This window comes from Phoca vitulina, unplaced genomic scaffold (assembly GCF_004348235.1).
Source record: "Phoca vitulina isolate PV1807 unplaced genomic scaffold, GSC_HSeal_1.0 scaffold36, whole genome shotgun sequence".
Taxonomy (NCBI): domain Eukaryota; kingdom Metazoa; phylum Chordata; class Mammalia; order Carnivora; family Phocidae; genus Phoca; species Phoca vitulina.
Genome location: NW_022589739.1, coordinates 2104205 through 2117119, shown reverse-complemented (window position 1 = coordinate 2117119; position 12915 = coordinate 2104205).

Below are 12915 nucleotides of genomic sequence, written 5' to 3'. Positions count from 1 at the left end.
GACCCACCTCCTCCCTGATGGCTCCCAGGAGAAAAGCCCATGCTGTTGAATTCAATCCAAATGCAAGAGAAGATATTGAGAGGGGGATGGGCCTCCAGATGTCCCTGATAAGACCGCACATGAGCAACTTGCCCTTCATCCTCATAGCACCAACGCTCTTCACCCTGTTTCATAGAGGAGGACAATTTTTATCTCCCTTGTCTTCTGATGATGATGCTAAGGATGATTTTACTTCTCCAGCGGCGTCTGAGTTCCCGGGAGACCTGAGAAAAATCTGGATTGTTCCACGATGCTTTTAATTCCTCATAAGCATCAGCAGTCATTGCCAAGAGAGGCCAGTGGTTGGGGCTTCAGCTAAAGTGGGTTCCTCCCTATGCCGATGCCAATTATCGATGTATTTGTAAAAAGTTAACACAATGTTCCAAATCATAAATATGGGCCCAAGACTTTAATGTATATCAAAAGCATCTGAATACATAAGGAGATTTGAGATAAACTGGGGGCCGATTTCTGAGATTTAGCTGCTCTTACACTAATCTCTGATTTATTTATTCTTGGAAAGTCAAAGATCCCAGACACTATGCCAATGAAGGGTCCAAGCTAGGCCTTTAAATGTGTAGGCTTAAAAGAGAGTTAGAGGAAGAGGTGTGTGATGTGGCACCAACTCAAGCTTACAGGTGCAAAACCCGGCCTGGGAATGGCAGCGCTGGGCATGAGGAGGCAGCGTGTTTCCCGCCGTCTCCAGCTCGGTTCAGAGCTGAGTCATTCAGCTGAGGAGGGAGAGGAGAGGGAGGGTACACGAAAGAGGCATGGGGCACAGGGAATGAGAAGAGGACCCGCCAGCTTGCAGAGCCCTCAGAGGCCAGCTGCTAGGCTTCCGCGCTCTGGAGGGAACTGGTGTCACTGGGAAAACAAAGTAGAAACCTGTCTTGCCACATTCCCAGCTCGGTAGAGACCAAATATGCCACCATTGTCCCTGATGTCCAAGGAAGAACAAATATAGATGCCCTCATCTTCCCTTAATCATTGATTGTGTTTGTCTTGTGAAAAATTCTATTGCTCTCTTTATGGCAAACTGTAAAAGAGTATTTTCGCTCCTCATTTATCCAAGAATAACACAACCCCCCCCCTTAAATAGCTACTTTATTATGACTATACTCAAAGCTGAAAACAGTTTAATTTTTCCTCTTTGAGGTCCTTGGAAACAATTTTAATTTCATCATGAAGTGTGGGTTTGCTTCCGAGAGATGGCAGGCAAGGGTGTGAAGCCTGGGATGCAGGGGTCAGAGCTGGGCCCGTGGCGGGGAGCTTCTCTTCAGCCTGTGCTCCAGATGGCTTGGAAAGCATGTCAGAAGCCATTTGTAGTGCTCTTTCTCAGCAGGCTCTGACTGTGGAGGAAGGCAGAGCATAGATTCACTTCACTTGGAAGCAGGAAAAGGAAAAATATCCGGGGGGAGGAATCCAGAGCTTCAGCCCGCCCCAGGCCATGGTGGGGCCTGGTGGGCTCCCCAGAGAGAGAAAGGGATCTGTGTCAAGGGTATGGGGGCTTCCCTGTGCTGCTGGCTCAGCGGCAAGTGAAGAGTGGCCTCCCCACTCCCTCTGCCCCAAGCCGGAAACCTGACTCATGCTAGATAGCCCCATGGGCCCACTTGTCTTCAGGTGTCAAGTCTTCCTTATTTTTCTTTTGAGTTTTTCCCGTGCATTGACATCTATCCCTGTGGCCACCTTTGCTCAGATACCATCATTCACTCCCATCTGTACTATGACAGCAGCCCCCGACTAGCCTCTCTGTCCATCCTGCTCTCCCCTATCCCCCTGCATGCCCCCAGGTCCGTCTTACATTTTAGCCCTCTGCTTCAATCCTCCAGCATCTCTAGACTACCTTGAGGATTAAGTCCCAGTTTCTCAGTCTGGTATCCAAGACTCTCCATTATCTGACCTCTGCTTAGCTGTTGTGACTTAGAAAGAATTTTCCTTTTGTGAGATTCTTTTATAAAAATGGATCTAAATGGACACATTTCCCAACATTTTCAACACAGAAGGGTTGAATTATACAGTGAAACCCATATGTCCATAACTTAGACTCTATAATCAACACTTTACATTTGCTTCATCACATATTTACTATTCAATTATCCATCCCTCCATCCATGCATCAGTAGGGGCGCCTGGGTGGCTCAGCTGGCTAAGCGTCTGCCTTAGGCTCAGGTCATGATCCCAGGGTCCTGGGATGGAGCCTCACATGGGGCCAGCGGGGAGCCTGCTTCTCCCTCTCCCTCTGCTACTCCCCCCTGCTTGTGTGCAGTCTCTCTCTCTCTCAAATAAATAAAATCTTAAAAAAAAAAGGAAAAGAAATAAAGTCAGTAGAGTATAATGGTTAAAAAATCAGACTCTGAAGCCAGAGGTTTTAGGTTCAAATTTAGTTTCGACCCCTTACTATTGTGTGAGTTTAGGGAAAAACATTTAATCCTGTTAAGATTCAGGTTCCTTATCTGCAAAATCAAGATTTCACAGTATCAACCTCAACTTCCTTATTTGGTGACTATAATCAGATAATGCACATAAATCCCTTACTGTAACACTTAGCATATAGTAAGCACTCAATAATTGTAGTTGTTATTTTAGCAATAAAAAGAATGTTTCTGTGGAACGTGAGATTTTGACATTAAAGCATGGTTTCATGAAAGCTTTTCAGTGAGTGGACACAGTGATAACAAAGGAATAGTGTTTTCTTTTAATCTGGTTAGTACAGCAAAAATGCTGGAAACTCCTGAGGAATGTGGAAGATACCATCGATTACTTACCTACCAATGATCCCTGCCTCTTCTTTCTAGCAGCATCCAAAATTTTTTTCCAAGTAACAGACAAAATTTGGGGCAATATATTCATTTCCAGAACATGAATTATTCTAATTCTAAATCAATCATGCTACTTGCATTCTCATAAGGGAGTGACTGGTATAGAAATAATTGGCCTACAAATAATAAGACTTAAGGAACAGTGTGCTGGAGTGAGTGTGCAGAGAACCTTTCTGATAAAAAGAAATAGGACACTCCAAGGGAAAGACCTGTTCTTTACTTCCAGTTTTAGTTGTTGTGTGAAGATGTGATGCACTGCACTGCAGCAGCCACTTTGTAACCATGAGGAGAAAATCAAGAAATTGCAGAGAAGCTGACCCAAAGCCTTGTGTCGTAACTTCTTGTTATGTGAGCTGAATGAATATTTGAAAGCCACTTTTTAGATGGGAGTGGTCTATAATATTCAGCTGAAAGTATTCTTAAGTAAACATAAGACAAAGAGCTAATATTTCCTTTCAGCTCATCCCTGTTATTAACTTTCTCCAGCAGGTTTGACAATAGTTGAGAGACAGATGATGGACCTTAAATGGGTTAGTCTTACATTGTGCATAATTGTGTGTACTAAGAACAGACACTAGCATGTTCCAGGAACACCAAGTTTGAGCAGATCATATGAGTCATTTCCTGCAGCATTTGCAGAAGTCCTGCTCACTGAGATTGGCAAATATTTGGCCAAACAGTCATACCATCAAATGGCCCATTGTCCAGAAACCCACATTTAGAGAGAGTAAGCTTATCACTTGTCAAAGGCATGGCCTGGAAGCATCTGAAATAACACCTTCAAGAGGTTCTTGCTGTTAGATATTCTTGCTCTGTGCTACAACAGAGGCCAAGCAGTTGGGGCAGATAGGTAAGTCAAGCCCCACCGTGTTAGCTAAATGGCCATTTGCTGTGTACTATGTTTCAACATATTAATTTGTTGCAATCTGTCTGCAAGATCAGAGAAACCAATTGTATATTTGGCCACCATTTGGCAGGGTTTAGGTGAAAGGAATCAACTATTGGCAAAATTGGATTATCTGATGGGTGTAAATATAAGAATTCATAAATGGGACTTGTATTCTGTGTTTAGTGACCTAGACCCAAAATTATTATAGAAATAACTGGGAAATACCTAATTGAATGTAAATAATACTTGGAAATATGGAACTCTTCAGGAATGCTTCAAATATAAGGGATACCTTTGGGAGGGACTGTGTGCAACCAAGTGCAGTTATGATCTGTGTCCTCCACGCAAACTATGAAGAGGGAGAAACGGGAGGGAACTCAGACGGATGTGATGCAGACTGCTTGCTCTTCACTAAAGTCCATTTCCTTTCCTTCCTGGGCACATGGCAAATGGCGGTTCCCAGCTGCACTTGTGGTTGGGCATAACTATGTGACTAGGTTCTAGCCAGTGGAATATAAGTGGAAGTAACATATTGGCCATTTTGAGGCTTGAGAAATAAAACCTGCCACATGACTCACTCCATGCTTTTTCCATTTCTGCCATTTTGGTGCAGACGAAGATGGTGCCCTACAAGATAATGGAGTCTCAAGATGAAAGAAGGCTGGATCCCTGAATCCCTGCATGGAAGAGAGCTGCTTGTCCCCCGGACGCCCATATGGGATTACCATGTGAGTGAGAAGTGACATTACATTGTCTGGTTCTATTTGTTGTAGCAGATTAACCTGTGAAGGGATTCAATCATGTATCTTCTTCTTCTTATTATTTTTTAAGGAGACTCCATACCCAGCATGGAGCCCAATGTGGGGCTTGAACTCACAACCCTGAGATCAAGACCTGAGCCGAGATCAAGAGTCAGATGCTTCACCACCCGGGTGCCCCTCAATCATGTATCTATTAAGTGCAATGGATGTTTTGCCTCTCTGGAATCCCATGTCTGCTATAATACACATGTGAATATATACAACAAGATCAATACAAGTATATTATTTTAGTCTCTAATACGGTATTATTAGAGAAACTCACCCTAAAAAAAAATAAACAAATACATGTTTGAGAAACCTGGTAGGATGAGGTGGCCTCCCAGGGCTTTCAGTTCTGTAGCCCGTCCCCGGGAGACCGGAGAGTAGGATGTTCCCTCCTGCGGGCCCAGAAGGGGAAAGAAGCAAGCTAACTGGTAAAGGCAAGGGGCTGGCTCATGTGGTTCCTTCCCCCAGCCCCCGTAGTATTCTCAAAGCCTGCTTTGCTCACCAGTGCTTTTGTTTGAGGAGCGTATCTGGAGGGCATCCATACAAAGTTCTGACTTCTGCTCTTTGGGGCTTGGAGAAAAAGTGCAGGCATTCTAGATACCCGTATCTTTAGAGCTATTCCAGAAGCTGTCCAAGGGGCTCTCAGAGCTCCAGAGGGGAGGTGTTTTCCCTGGCGAAGTCAGAGAAGGCTTAGAAGAGGAGCTGTCTTGAAAGATGAGTGGGAACCCGCTGGACTAGAGAAGGAACAAGGGCATTCCAAGCGGAGAATAACAAATGGATTTCAGCCTCGTCAGGCCATGGCCTTCACGGATTTCCCCGATTACTGGGCCCGGCTGCCTGACCCTGTCACCCTAGCATGGTAAATGCGGTTAGAGTTCCTGTCACGACGCAGGCTTGTGTCTCTGCTGGGTACCTCAGGACAGAGGCATAAAACCCACTCCGAGAAGGGGTTTGTGTGCATCCCAGCAATTTTGTCAATTATCCCCGGGCTGATTTGTATGCCGGCCCCTTCCCTTTATCGGCACCTATTGTGCTGTCAACCTTGGTTTACAGCCCAATAAGCTTACAGACACTTACAATTAATGAGCTTCTCATGAGTGTTCACAAACACATTAAAAATGAGCAGGTAGCAAATTATCTATGGATCCCGATAATCTGCACTTATGTAAACATCCAGGTTTTAGTAGACTGGAGTTGTCTAAAAGCCCCTGTCATTTGTCAGGTAGTGTGTCAGCTTCAGGGGCCCAGAGCTCGTTTATGGGTCACCATCTTCCACTAAGCCGTCTGAATTTTCTGCCTGTGTTTCCAGAAACCCACGCAGGCCTGAAGAGGCGACTCCAGAATGTGGGACTTAACCCAACTTCACATCTGTGTGTTTGCGGCCCGCTTCTTGGGAAATCCATTGTGGAATTCTGCAAAAAGTTCTCTTTGTTTTTTGTTTTTTTTTTCAAAAATGTGTGTCCACAGGAAAGATGCAGGTGTGGAGAGTGTAGGGGAAAGCACATGTGCATTTGGTTTGAGTCTCTCTGCCACGTAGGAGCTGCACAATGTCGGGAAAGTGACTTCATGTCTCTGAGCGTCTGTTTCCTCGTCTGTAAATGGGGATAAACTAGCAGATGTGACATGAGGGTGAAGCGGAGCAAAGAAGGCAAGTGATAGTAAATTCACCTAGAGCTGTGTGTCGTGGGTCGTAAAACACTTGTACCCTGAACCCATTTATCCTCTCTACAATCTTACCTTACAGAGGAGCACTGTGTTGATAACCCCACTTTTTGATGAGAATACTGAAGCCCTGGGAGGTTAAAAATGACTTGTTTAAAGTCGCAGAGCTAGTAAGTGGCAGGCCTGGGATTCAAATCGGTAGCTGCGGGGTGGGAAGTCCCAGCTCGGCATGGAGGAAACCAGAGAGACGAGTATGGTGTGCACCCCGACTTTGAGAAAATACCAGTGTGTCAGGGAGAGAAGACTGTTGGAGCCCTCGGTTTGTGATACAACAGGGCAGCCATACAGATCCATGTTGACTGTTGTCAACAGACCACAAACTGAGTGGCTTCAACCAGCCACCATCCGTTACCTCCCAGGGTCCAGGGGTCAGGAGTCCAGGCCGAGCTCACCAGGGTCCCCTGCTCAGCGTCTCAGAGGCCAGAATTGAGGAATGAGCCGCTTTCCTTTCTGGAGCTCGGGGTCCTCCTCCGGCCCCCAGGACTGGGGCAGAATTCAGTTGCTTCCATCAGGAAGACCAAGACCTTCAGCACCTCCAGGCCGCCCACGGTCCTGCCTGCAGCTCCCAAGACCCTTCCCGGAGGCAGCTCACACCACAGCTGCTTGTTTCTTCAAGGCCCACGGGGGGAATGGTTCTCTGAAGACAGAGTCCTGTGAAAAGTGACATAATCGAGGGAGGGGCTATCCTGTCACTTTTGCCACATTCTGCTGGCCAGAAGCAAGGCACTGGTCTGCCTGCATTCAAGGGAGAGGAGTAGAAAAAGGGAGGACCCCCTGGGGGTCACCAGAGGGTGTGTCCACCGGACCCCACACTCTGTTGTTCAGGCGGGACATTTTTGAAGATGAATTATTAATTATTAATATTAACGAATGCTGGCATGACAGGCATAAACCAGACCTGTCCCAAGCAAATTGGGATGTCTGATCAACCCGCCTATAAATAGCACAAGCACCTGCTATGGGGCCAGTGGGGGCAGAGTGTGATTCTGACCGTGTAGACTGAGACCACTCCTTTGAGCAGACACCTTTCCTATCAGGCTGTGAAGGAGGGGTTGAATTTCTACAAGCAGAGATGGAGTCGGAGCAGGAGAGCATTCGAGGCAGAGGAAGCAATGACACAGCAGTGAGAAGGAAGCAGGCTCCCTAAATGAGAGATGCTGGGAGAGTCTTGTGTTCCAAGGCTTTCCTTCCAGGACACTGGGCATAGCCATCTGCCTTGCTCTGTGCTCTTTGGCTGGGGTTTCTGAATAGAGGGCACCTTTCCAATCCTTAATATATCTTGGATATTTTAGGAGACCCACAGATTAGGGTAGAGAGGCCCTCAGTTTTCTTCATTCCAGGGGGTGGGGCTTCCCTTGTACTCATATGTGGATCAGGAGCCCCTTACCTTTCACCCTTAGTGAGAATGTACTAGAAGAAGGAGCCAAAAGAGGTCAGCGAGTTCCATAAATTTGATCAATGAATTGTTACAATTGCAATTAAGTAGGTACATGAGTGCACAGATCAGCTCCACAGTTGTCTTGTTCAGAGCCATGGTGGGTACATAGTTGACCCCATCATCATTTCCTGTGGGTCTCTTCCATGGAGCAGTACGCACCTGGCCCATCTCTCTCCCTGCTTCGGGGGTGGTCTTGTTGACTTCCCACCCATCTGAACTCTTCTGTGACTCAGTGACTTCCATGAAAGGGGGTACCTGACCTTGCACCACTTCATCCCTCACTTAGATAAATAAGAGTGACCCTTGACATGGCCCCTGATGGGCCCTGTGCTGCCACTAGCCACTGGTCAGGTGACACACGTGGGCACCACATGAGAACCACTTCCAGGGAAAGCTGGGGAAGGTGCCGTGGAAGACGCCATGGAAGACAAGGCATTTGGTCCAGACAGGATCTGAGTCGTTGGAGCAGGCTCCAGCAGAAGTTGGGGTGGAGACAGGAAGCCACAGTTGTGCCAATCTGGGATGGCTCCTTGGTTTCCTGCTCAGGAGCAGAGGACAGGGCCACACACTGTAGCCTCAAGGAGAATGAAGGATGTCCACACGGCTGGATCAAGGAAGGAAGAAGGAGAGCCGGACAAGTCCAAAAAGTCTAAATATACTGATTCTCCTCCATTATAAGACAGTGTAAATGTCCTGGGGTCCTTTACTCCATAGCTACTGATTGATCTTCATCTGGGTGCCAGGCACTGGGCCGGGCACTGGAAGTTCAATGGCAACCAAAACAAAATCTCTGCCCTCATGGATCTTACCGTCTTGGTCAAGAGTGGGGGAGGGGAATAAGGAAGAAAACAAATAAATACAAGGTAGAATAAATGAAATGGGGTGTTTGTGGGGGTACCTGGTTAAACAGAAGGAAAGAAATTTCCTTCTAAGGAGGTGACATTTTATCTGAGATGTGAAGAATGGGTAGAAGCCATAAATGCCAAGAGCATTTGCAGACAGAAGAAAGAATGTGTACCAATGTCATAGTGTGGAAAAGGGAAATTGGGGAAGAAACAAAACAAAACAAAACAAAACAAAAAACAGTGTTGCTGGAGTTAATGAGTGAGCAAGAACATAGCTCTGAATGAGAGGGGAGTGAGGTTGGAGCCAGGTCACGTAGGTAGCACTCTGCGGGAAGGGGGATGCTGATGATGGGAGAAGCTATGCATGTGTGGGGGTGGGATTATACCTTCCTCTCCACTTTTCTGTGAACCTAAAACTACTCTAAAAAAAATAAGGTCTTTAAAAAAAAAGGCTAGGAGGAAGTTGGGGCTCCTTTTCAAAGGTCGGATATTGGATGGTTTAGATAGAGATAATATTCCCTGGTGATAATAGTTGGACAAGGAACAGCGATCCAGAGGTCAGAAAGCCGTGGTCATCACTGGGAGGATGGACAGAGTGACAAGACAGATGCCCTGACAGCCAGATACAATAGCCGTAGCACCCCCTGAGGAGACAGCATGGGATAATGAGGGAGGTCCCTCTGCTGGACCAACTTACTGAGTCTGCAAGACCCTCCTGGTCTGCAAAGGGCAATGTTTTCAGGACAAAGGATCCATTGGGCCCCTTGTAGCAAACAGAGCATGGGAAAATATGTCTGAAGGAGAGAAGGGGACTTGGAGGAAGTGAAATGGTCCAAGGCTGGGGATGGTTCCGCCACCAGATGACACCCACGGGCAGAGGGGTTTCTGGGTGTCTGGGACAAGGGGAGCTCCCCGCAGGATGGCTGGGGGAGCACACAGGGAGGTGGAAGAGGCGGGCTTCCTTCCTTCCCTGGGCTTCAACCAAGAGAATGGTCGCATTCACTGTTCTCGTCCACGAACAGCAGACTTTGTAATAGAAAGGGACTGTTACTTTTACCTCTTTCCCAGAAGGGATTTCCCAGTGGAAAAACAAAAAGACCAATGGTGTGGCAGACACTTATGCATGTAAATTCACTCCAAAGAAAGAGTTAAAGAGCTTTCTAATATAAATTGGTTTTCGGTATTTCAGTGCCAATATAATTAGATTGTAACAAGCAAAGCCCTGTAACATAACACAGCGAAAATTTGAAAATTTGATTCTGCCTGGCAAACAACCAAGTCCCTGCGTGTGCGCAAACCTGACATTAATAAGCTACAAGAGATTACATGATTTAGAAAAGAAGCACTTGGTGTTACCAAATCAAATAATAGATCTCTAGGCTATAATTAGGAGAATTGGGACTCAACAATGAAGTCATAATACTGTAATTTAGCTGTGAGTAACAGAGCCATGGAGGCACATTAGGAGGTGGATGGTGTCTCAGTGGCGCGCAGCTCCCAGGGGGGCGGTTGCTCGGGCACCCCGCACGCAGCCACCTGTTGGCACCATCATGCCACATGACGGACCCTGGCCCACTGTGGCTGCGTGGCAGAAGGGCTCTGGGGCCCTCGTGCTTCAGAGGCATGGCCTTAAAGATGGAGCTCCCTGGGGACAGCAGAGGAGGGCAAGCGGTTGCAAGGGCACTGTGGGTGAATTGCTGCCCCAGAGTGCTTTCGGGACTAACAAAAGACATATTAAAAACGCAAAAACATAAACAATGCAAAACAAACACTGTAAAATATAAAAAGGGAGTAAGAGAGGCCAGCAGCATCATTCATAGTCCCTGAGCTGCGGGGGGATTGTCAGGTTGGGTGAGCGCATTTTTCTTATGAAATTGTTTCTACATAGACTGTGCAGTGCTTTACTCAACCACCTCCTGGCAGAGTAACACAATCCATGCTCTTAGGTCATAAAACCATATAATTTCACATTGAAAAGAAACCTTAGCAGGGCTTCTTAACCTGGGGTCCCCCGAGGGGTCTGTGGATAGAACTGAATTTCAATATAATTGGTTTTCTTTGTAATCCTATGAATTTTATTTTATGCATTTCAAAACATTATTCAGAGAAGGGGTCTGTAGCAGATGTTGGAAAGTGCCCCGCTGCATATCCCCTGGACCTTTCTGCGTGCTGGAGCTGGCATCCAACTGCCTGTATGTGTATCTCTGTGCTTGAGATCTCTCCATTCCACCAACTATGCAAAGAAGCATTGCCTGGTGCCCACATGTGGCAGGCTGGAAGTGCCAGGGCATTAACATCCTGGGAGCAGGTGTATAATTACCCCAGCTCCCTTCCCCTTCAGGTGGGAAAATGCTGAAAAGTGGTCTTGCCTTCCTTGTCCCAGAAAAGCCTGTAGGACCAAGTTCCGGTTGTCCACTTAACTGGCTGCCTTTCCTTTCCTACTTCTCAGTGGGTATTTCCTTCACCTCCCAAATAAATTACTTGCATTTGAGACCGGCTTCTGGAAGAACCTAGACAAAGATAGGGTCCACAGATAGGTCAACAGATTACCAAAAGGGTCCATGGCAACAACAATAACAAAAAGCATGAAAGCCCTGCAAGATGTAATACAGGTCTTCCCTTACCACAATCACCATTTCACTGATGAAAGATGCGCACAAAAAGCTAAGTGTCTCGCCTACACAAGGGTGTCATGGAGTATGGCATAAGCCTATTGTTGTTATGATGATTTTCCACACGCCGCGCTTTCAACTTCACTTCTCTTTTCTTCTTATTTCTTCCCAAATTCTCTCCAGCAGCAGCCAGTGGCCCAGCACTGCTTGAAAGCAGGGCCCTTGGCTGGATACTGTTTTCCTCTCTGCTCTGAATGAGGGCATTAAGCAAAGGCCTTGCACCGCATGATGCGATTTCTGCTCCCGGTCCTGAGCTGAGTTCTTGCCCTGAGATGAGCTGCCTCCAAGTGTGGGAGAGGAGTCTCTCTGACCACATTCAACACAAATACCGTTCACTTAAGCCAGATGGTACCTATAAATAAGATTTATCTGTTCCAGGATTCTACAATAGGGTTTAACACAGGGCTGGCAAATCGCATTCTTGTTTTATTTACAATTTATAACATTTACTGATAAAGAACATTGTTCCAATTATTATTTTTTTTAAATACTTTATTTTTTTATTTGACAGAGAGAGAGAGACAGTGAGAGAGGGAACACAAGCAGGGGCACAGGGAAAGGGAGAAGCAGGCTTCCTGCTGAGCAGGGAGCCCAATGCAGGGCTCGATACCAGGACCCTGGGACCATGACCTGAGCCGAAAGCAGACGCTTAACGACTGAGCCCCCCAGTCACCCAGGCGCCCCACTCCAATTATGATTTTTAACAACTTTTAGAAATACTATAAAATAATGAAACAAGGATGTACGGATATGAGGTAGAAGGAAAATAGAGATACAATTATAATAGGAAGTCAGGGTTAAGTTACACAGAAATACACAGTAATAATAGCAATAAGAACAACAATGACAATAATAAAGCTCTTTACATTGATTATCTCGTTTAATCCTTACAAAAACCTCAGGAAGTTGGTATTATTGTTTTTAGCTGAAGGAACTTCTTCAAATGAGGAAACTTCCAGAAAAAAAAGTTTCATATTTTGCCATGCTTTAAAGTTACCTCTTTTTTTTCCTTTACTCTTCCTTCTCATTAAAAAAAAAAAAAAAAAGTTCCTTTCCCCCTCTTCTCCCCAAGTTGAAGAATTAATCTTGGCTTGCTGCAAGGACAATAGCCTGATTAAATTCTTTATTTTTTACCTTATTTTGAATGGCTTGTAAGAACTTACTGTATGATTGTCTCTTAATTAATGAGTATGAGTCTCTCTTTTATACATTTTGACACAGAAAATAAAGCCAAACAAACATCATTTCAGCTATTATGGGTAAATTGTTGTCAGGCAAGGTGACTTTCCCAGAATTCCACAACACCAGGAATTCTAGCCAGGAAGCAAGTGTCAGGAAAGGAAAGGAAAAAACAAAAACAAAAAAAAACCTTGGCCAAGATAGGCTTTATTTGGGGGCCTTGAAAGGTGCTTCCCTGGACACAACAGCCTTGCCCTCCGTTATGTATTCAGCGCCTCAACATGATGATTGAAAAGAAGAAATCCAACTACGTGATTTCCGTGTTCTGGAAATTTCACTGCATCACCACCAGAGAGGATTTAGACTCAGTCTTCCTAAAATAGCATTCAAGGCCATCTCTTGCCCCTACAGCTTCACTTCCTTCTTCTCTCCTTTTAACTCTTTCTTCAGTCAAATTCTAACAAAAATCATCCTTATATGCCATATTTTCTTATATTTTTTCTCAT